Below are 7,516 nucleotides of genomic sequence, written 5' to 3' on the forward strand. Positions count from 1 at the left end.
TTCTGAAGTCACTAATTTAAAATTATCCAATCTGCAATATTCTCTCCCAGCAGCATAAACTACGCTAAAAATATAGTTCTTTTATACTAACTATATCATTACTTTATGCTCGTTTTATATTAAATTTTGTGAGGGCATTAGTACATGTAGATTCTTATTTTACCCAACACAGTATTGTGTGATTGATAACTCTTGAGACAGTTTATTTCCTTATTAACTGAAAATTGAAACAATTTATTTCCTCATTAATGTGAAAATTCAATTTATCCCTTCATTAACTGGAGTTGCCTTAGAATACCCTGCAGTTTTTATTTTCAGCAACAATAGAAACTGTCTCATCTTGATCATTTGTGACCTCAATTTTGAAGGTGATGTATGTGTTTATACATGTGTATATATGTCTATGTGTATGCACATTTATATAAACATAATATGAAATAGTGGTCTCATTATAAAACATATAAGAATATATTGCTTATTTCTATTATTTCTTACTAGATTTACTGGTTTATGTTCTTCAGCCATTTAATTGAAATATTTGTATTTAATAATTCATTAAATATTTGTCAACATTAAAGATACTTACAGTTTATTTGTATAGATTTTTACAAAACCTTTCCCTTCATTGTTTTCTTCCTATTTGATTTGGTAGGCTATGACAAGCCGAGATTTCTTTAAACATTTAAATCTGTTAAGAGTATAATCGTTTTACATTTCAGTTTTGGTATCGTGCTATGCAAAAGTTGTTAGTTTGCATATGGTTTTAGTTTCTGGATGTTTAGATCTTTAATCAAATTGGAATTTGCTTTGTGTAAAAGTTGAGAAATCAGGCTATATCTCCCCTGTCATCTCATCTCAAGTGTGTAGCTGATTTTCATCACATCATTTATTGAACACTTTGTGTTTTGCTCATTTTTGAAATGCCACTTTCGTTGACTTTGAAATACAGAGCCATATTTTTTGAACTCCTAATTGAATTATTGTGAGTTATTTGTCATTTCTGTCTTGGTGCCACATTGTTATAGTTATTCTGATTGAATCTGCTAAGATAATTGCCTCTTTAACAAATACAAGTTTAATAAGTATTTGAAACCTAACTCTTCAAAACACTAACAGAATGAATTATGTGTGCCCACCATTTGTCAAGGACTGTGCAGAACTGAAGAAAGGACCTGGCACATGGATTTGACACACATGTGGCCAGCTCTACTCTCACATTACTTTAAACAAAATCAACATCAGCTTCTCTTTTATGCTTTTATACAATGCTATGCTTATGTCAAAAGATACTTTCAATAATAAGTAGATCCTTATAGTTAAAACATATAATCTATGTGCTTTCCCTCAGCTAATATATAATCCTCCTGGAAAAAAAACAACACAAAACACTCTTGTAATCAGCAGGATCAGCCACTAGAGGAAGTAAGTGCCTTTTATGCTTGAGCTGCAATGCAGGGCAGACTTAAGAGAAAAAAAGATGTTGTTAGGATTTATTTCTGACTACTTGGCCGTCTGGAAGCTCTCAGAATTAGCCTCAAATAAATGATTTAATTATTAAGACTGTATAAAGGATTACATACTTAGAAATAACTATATTTTACTACCAACCTTACTCGAAAGTTCTCCTCAACACAGAAGAGCAAAACCCTGTCATTTCAATAGGAGAATCTATACTCAGTTAATTCATAAAACAGTTCACTTCAGCCCTGTGCCCTTTCCTCTTACAACATTGTAACTGTAATTAAAATTTTGTGAATATTTAATAAAGACAATTTCTGGTTCTACAGAAACTGGAAATAATTAAATTAAAATGGAAGTGTTTTTTTAATGAAGAATTGATTCATAAAATTGGGCACCGGCGGGTCACACCAATGATCCTATAATCCTTACTCTCTCAAAACGGAGATCATGATTCCTAGACACCCCAGTCAAAAAGTTTGTGAGTTCCCATGTCAAACAATAGTTGTACATAGTGACACATGCCTGTCATCCCAGTTATAGTCAGAATCATAAATAGAAAAGCAGCCCAGGCTAGTCTGGGCAAAGGGAATGACCCCATCTCAAAAACAAAGAGAGCAAAACAAGCCACAGGAGTGAATAAGTGCTAGAGCATCTGTCTAGCAATCATGAAACCCTGAGTTTAAATTTATGTACTGGCAAAAAATATTGTTTTGTAGAAACAACTGTTGTTTCAAAGGAAATTGAATATATATTAGTGCACGTGACATTATCAGTGTATGGCAAAATAAGAAAAGCTGAAGAAACAACTTTTTGTTGTTGTTAGTGATGGTTGTGGGTCTTGAACTCAGGACTGGGCACTGTCCCAGAGGTCTTTTGCTCAAGGCTAGTGCTTTACCACTTTGAGCCATACTGCCACTTCCAGTTTTTGAATAGTTAATAGGAGATAGTTAATTGGTGCCCAGCTATGTACTTTATTTTTTGCTATTAATTTTCTTTCTTGGTGCTGGGGATATGGCCTAGTGGCAAGAGTGCTTGCCTCGTATACAAGAAGCCCTCGGTTCGATTCCCCAGCACCACATATACAGAAAATGGCCAGAAGTGGCGCTGCGGCTCAAGTGGCAGAGTGCTAGCCTTGAGCAAAAAGAAGCCAAGGACAGTGCTCAGGCCCTGAGTCCAAGGCCCAGGACTGGCAAAAAAAAAAAAAAAAAATTCTTTCTTATTAAATGGAAACTATAATCAAACAGAAAATTAGTGACTCAGAGCTATGTTTATTCATTTAATACTAACGTTGCTCCAATTAGCACCCTTCATAGTCAATAATTTTCTTAGATACTTAGTACATTGCCCAGTAATATACAATTTATGTATTTACTCAGCATCCATTTAACTACACGAAGGAATCTCTCTTTTGTTGATAGCCAAAATGCCTTGTTTTCTGTAATCATCACATATTGGGCGTGGAGTTTCCTTTATTGAATAATTTTATATCAATCATTTTACCTAGTAACAATTATTTATACATTGTGTAGTAGTTGAAATGTGTCTGAGAAAACTTTCCATATTAAACTACCATATTTGATTAACTTCATCTAAGACAGCACCTTCATTATTGAACCATGGCAAAAATAGCATTATGATCAATAGACTGTAAGTTATACAAGGTGATCCTTCATTTACAAATATCTATTGAATAAGGTCTATCACCTCAAGAAATAATAATAGAAATATTTGACAAGTAGAATTTCACCAAATTAAAAAATCTTCGACATAGCAAAGGCACTAAGTATCAGCGTGAAGTGACAACCCTCAGAATTTTACCAGCTATTTATCAGATAAAGGGTTACTATCCTGAATATATTGAGAACTCAAAAGCTAAAAGTCAAAAAGAAAAAATAAATAAATGGGCATATGAATAGTTTTCTATAGACAAAGTAAAATAAACACACAGAGAGATAGCATCCTTAGCCATAAGGAAATGCAAATAAAATGACATTGAAACAGATGATGGTAGCCTACACTTGTGGTCTTAACTGCTCAGGAGGCTGGAATCTGGAGAATCAAAATTGTAAGCCATTTTGAAGAGAACAATCTTCAAGACTCCATCTCCAAAAATCCCAGCAAAAAGCATTGCTGGAGTGGTGGCTCATATGGTAGAGTGCTGATGAGCCAGCAAAGTGAGCAAATATAAGACCCCACATTGAAGCCTGGTACTGAATCCTCCACCCACGAAGTCAAAGTAAACACAGTGACATTAAAATTGTATTTCGGGGCTGGGGATATAGCCTAGTGGCAAGAGTGCCTGCCTCGGATACACGAGGCCCTAGGTTCGATTCCCCAGCACCACATATACAGAAAAACGGCCAGAAGCGGCGCTGTGGCTCAAGTGGCGGAGTGCTAGCCTTGAGCGGGAAGAAGCCAGAGACAGTGCTCAGGCCCTGAGTCCAAGGCCCAGGACTGGCCAAAAAAAAAAAAAATTGTATTTCACTGCCCACCCCCACAGTCAGAATGGCTATCATCGGGAAAACAAACCATAAATGCTGATTAGCATGTAGGTAAAATTAGACTTCTTATACACTTTTGGCAGGAATGCAAATTAGTGCAACCATTCTAGAAATCAATATGGAAGGCTCTTTAAAAATTAAAAATAGAGCTACCATGTGACTCCGAAATACCACTTCTGAGTAACAGAAGGAGTGAACGGGATCAAAGTATGCTATAGATATAAATAGAAGAATTACGATAAAATCCTGCTGTATAAATAATATATGCTAATAAACATTTAAAAATCATTGCACACAGGTGAAGTATCAGATGCTTTTGCTTTCTGGAAATATAAGAGTTCAAAATTAAAATAATAGAATAGAAAGGCTTTTATTGTTCCAGAAAACTCCTTCCTCTGTGTTTTTTTTTTTTTATATGTAAACCATGTGGATCAGAAACAATAAACACATTCCAAACTTTGGTCAGAATATATGGTGGCATAGCTCAGAAATCTGAAATCTTGTAAATTGCCCCAAGTGGTCAATATACATACAGAGTCTGCAGATCTAATAGTCTCTAATAATGGAGAGTCTGTGTTGGCTCTTTCACTACTGCCTACTCAGCATGAGAGAGTGCCTGGCACACAATGGGTTCCTGTTAATTATGAGTTGACTGAATGAATGAGTTGCTGGCAGCCTCAGCTTGTTTATATAACCCATGCACAAGGGAAAGTCAGAGCAGATTCTACAGAAGCCTATAGAAGTAAATACCTGATAAATCTAAGAGTTGTTTTTGTTGTTGTTGTTGTTTTTGTGTGTTTTTTTTTTTGTCTTTTCATTTTTGGTATTGGGGATCGAATCCAGAACGTGGCACTTGCTAGGCAAGCACTTTGCTACTGAGCTACATCCCAGCCCTAAGAGATTTTTTTTTTTTTAATGCAGGTTTGGTGGGATATAAAGATTGCAAGGCAGGAAAACACCGGGGAGAAATTTCCCAAATAAGAGAGAGTTGTGCCATAGAGTATAAAATTCACCAGGTGCTCAGGAAATGATGAGTATGCATGTTGTTAGTGAACAGGTGGACATAGGGAAGTCTGACCGTGGATAGTCTTATAGACATTGTAGATTCTACTCTGGTGATTGTGGGCCATTGAAATATAACTATTCTCAATAGATCAGCCTTGGCAATGTGGTACAGGATAGCAATCTGTTAATAAACTATAAAAGACCATGGGAAGGGAGATGATCATAAACTACATGAAGATACTGTCTTGTGATGTCTCTTTGAAATGATCCATATGCTATGATTATGGATATATGAACATAATATATATTATGCCCGGTAAATTTTTCATGAGAAGATGCTAATCCTTGCTAAAATAAAGCATGAAATTCTTTTAAGGAACTACTACGAGCAACATTAAAATGGAAAGGGATTAAAGTATTAGCCCTTCTGAATAAATCTTTAAATATATTTATAGCTTTAATGTAGTTTTAACTATATTATAATAATTTATTGAATTTAATAATTTAATAATAATAACACATTCCAAACAGAATATCAGCTGATATAGCTCAGAAATCCAAAATCATATTTATTGCTTCAAGTGGTCAATATACTCTTTTTCTATTATTTACTGTGAACAGTATTGATTGATTAATTAAACAAAAATTTTCTTGATACTGTGCACTTTTATTGAAGTGGTTAAATATAAAACCAATATTTTTAACCTTAACTTTAATCTTTCAAGGCAAACTAAATACACTTCCAAGAAAATTTCTTCTTTCAACCCATGTTAGTCTCTCCTTTTAGTCTATGTCTAACCAAAAGACAGTCTATTTTGTTGGATGACAAATCAGAGCTCTTCAACGATATTTGGCATCTGATTTCTTGAGATGAAATGGACTATATAACTAATACTTGTTGATCCAAAAATGACATTGCACAGGAAGATTCATTCTTCTCTTCCCTTGGGTACACAGAATGTAGGTATTTTTGTTGAGGAAAGACATCACAGTCATTATTTTAGCCATAACAAAAATGATGAACAACATGTTGTATCAACCCTTTTCTTATTGCTTAGGAAACTATGCTGGTTTCGTCTTGCAGAAGGTGCTGAGTATAAACAAAAATTCAAAACACCTCAGGATTGGATCCAAAAGAAAAGGTTAGCTGAAAACTATTGTGGGCATTTCATCCGGGGAAAAAAACCCAGAAAATTTCATTTAGTGTGTTCCTCTTCTCTACTATGAAAAAAAAAACCTTTTCAAAAATCCCCTTTCTGGGCTGGGGAGATAGCCTAGTGGCAAGAGTGCCTGCCTCGGATACACGAGGCCCTAGGTTCGATTCCCCAGCACCACATATACAGAAAACGGCCAGAAGCGGCGCTGTGGCTCAAGTGGCAGAGTGCTAGCCTTGAGCGGGAAGAAGCCAGGGACAGTGCTCAGGCCCTGAGTCCAAGACCCAGGACTGGCCCAAAAAAAAAAAAAAAAAATCCCCTTTCTAATCTCAAAGAAGAAAAGTGTTGGCTTTGTTGATTTCACAAATATTAAAAGAGAAACCCGAGTTCTATTCATAATTGTGAACTAAAGACTCATTTGCTCTGCCTTGTTTTTCTACCCCCTTTTTCTCTGTAATACACATGTAGCCATAATGTAATTGTGTGTGTATAAATAATAGAATAAAATAGGTCTCAAAAAGAGTGAAATTGGGGACAATTTTATGTCTGGGTTTCTTTGGAATGACTTCAATCAAATGGGAAATATCTCACATGCAAAACAGAGACTGGGAAAAAGATAGCAGAGCATATGACCAATTGTTCTTCATCCTTTCTAGCAGGGCTGTGAAACTTCACATTGACATGTTGAAAGAGACTGTCCTATCTATCTTGGCTCAGATACTTTGTGCATGGAACTGAAACACCCAAAGTGGATGGAGTTCTAATTGTCCATCATATCCAATAGACATTCAATATTCTTTTATCCGTATCCTTTCTTTATGTTAACTTGTAGCTTGGAACAGTTATTTTTAATGTAAAGAAGCTTCACTTAAATTCAAATTTTTTTTTTTTTTTGGCCAGTCCTGGGCCTTGGACTCAGGGCCTGAGCACTGTCCCTGGCTTCTTCCCGCTCAAGGCTAGCACTCTGCCACTTGAGCCACAGCGCCGCTTCTGGCCGTTTTCTGCATATGTGGTGCTGGGGAATCGAACCTAGGGCCTCGTGTATCTGAGGCAGGCACTCTTGCCACTAGGCTATATCCCCAGCCCCCTAAATTCAAATTTTTAAATCAGATTTTTAAAATTTAATGTAACCAAATAACTTGTTAAAAAAAGTAATTAGATGAAGCTTTACACATTAGATGGCTCCTTTACACATTTTTCTCATTTCCACTTGTTCTTATGTTCTTAATGATCCTACCAATATTAAATGTGGAATTAGGATTCACTCATAATGTAGTGACATTTCAAATTATGATTTAGACAATATGTGTTAAATGATTAAACCCTCACCATAATTAAAAGTGTTTTCATGGTGAAATGAGATTGACATACACCTGACAAGGAGCAGGCAATAGC

Source organism: Perognathus longimembris, chromosome 5 (assembly GCF_023159225.1).
Source record: "Perognathus longimembris pacificus isolate PPM17 chromosome 5, ASM2315922v1, whole genome shotgun sequence".
Taxonomy (NCBI): Eukaryota; Metazoa; Chordata; class Mammalia; order Rodentia; family Heteromyidae; genus Perognathus; species Perognathus longimembris.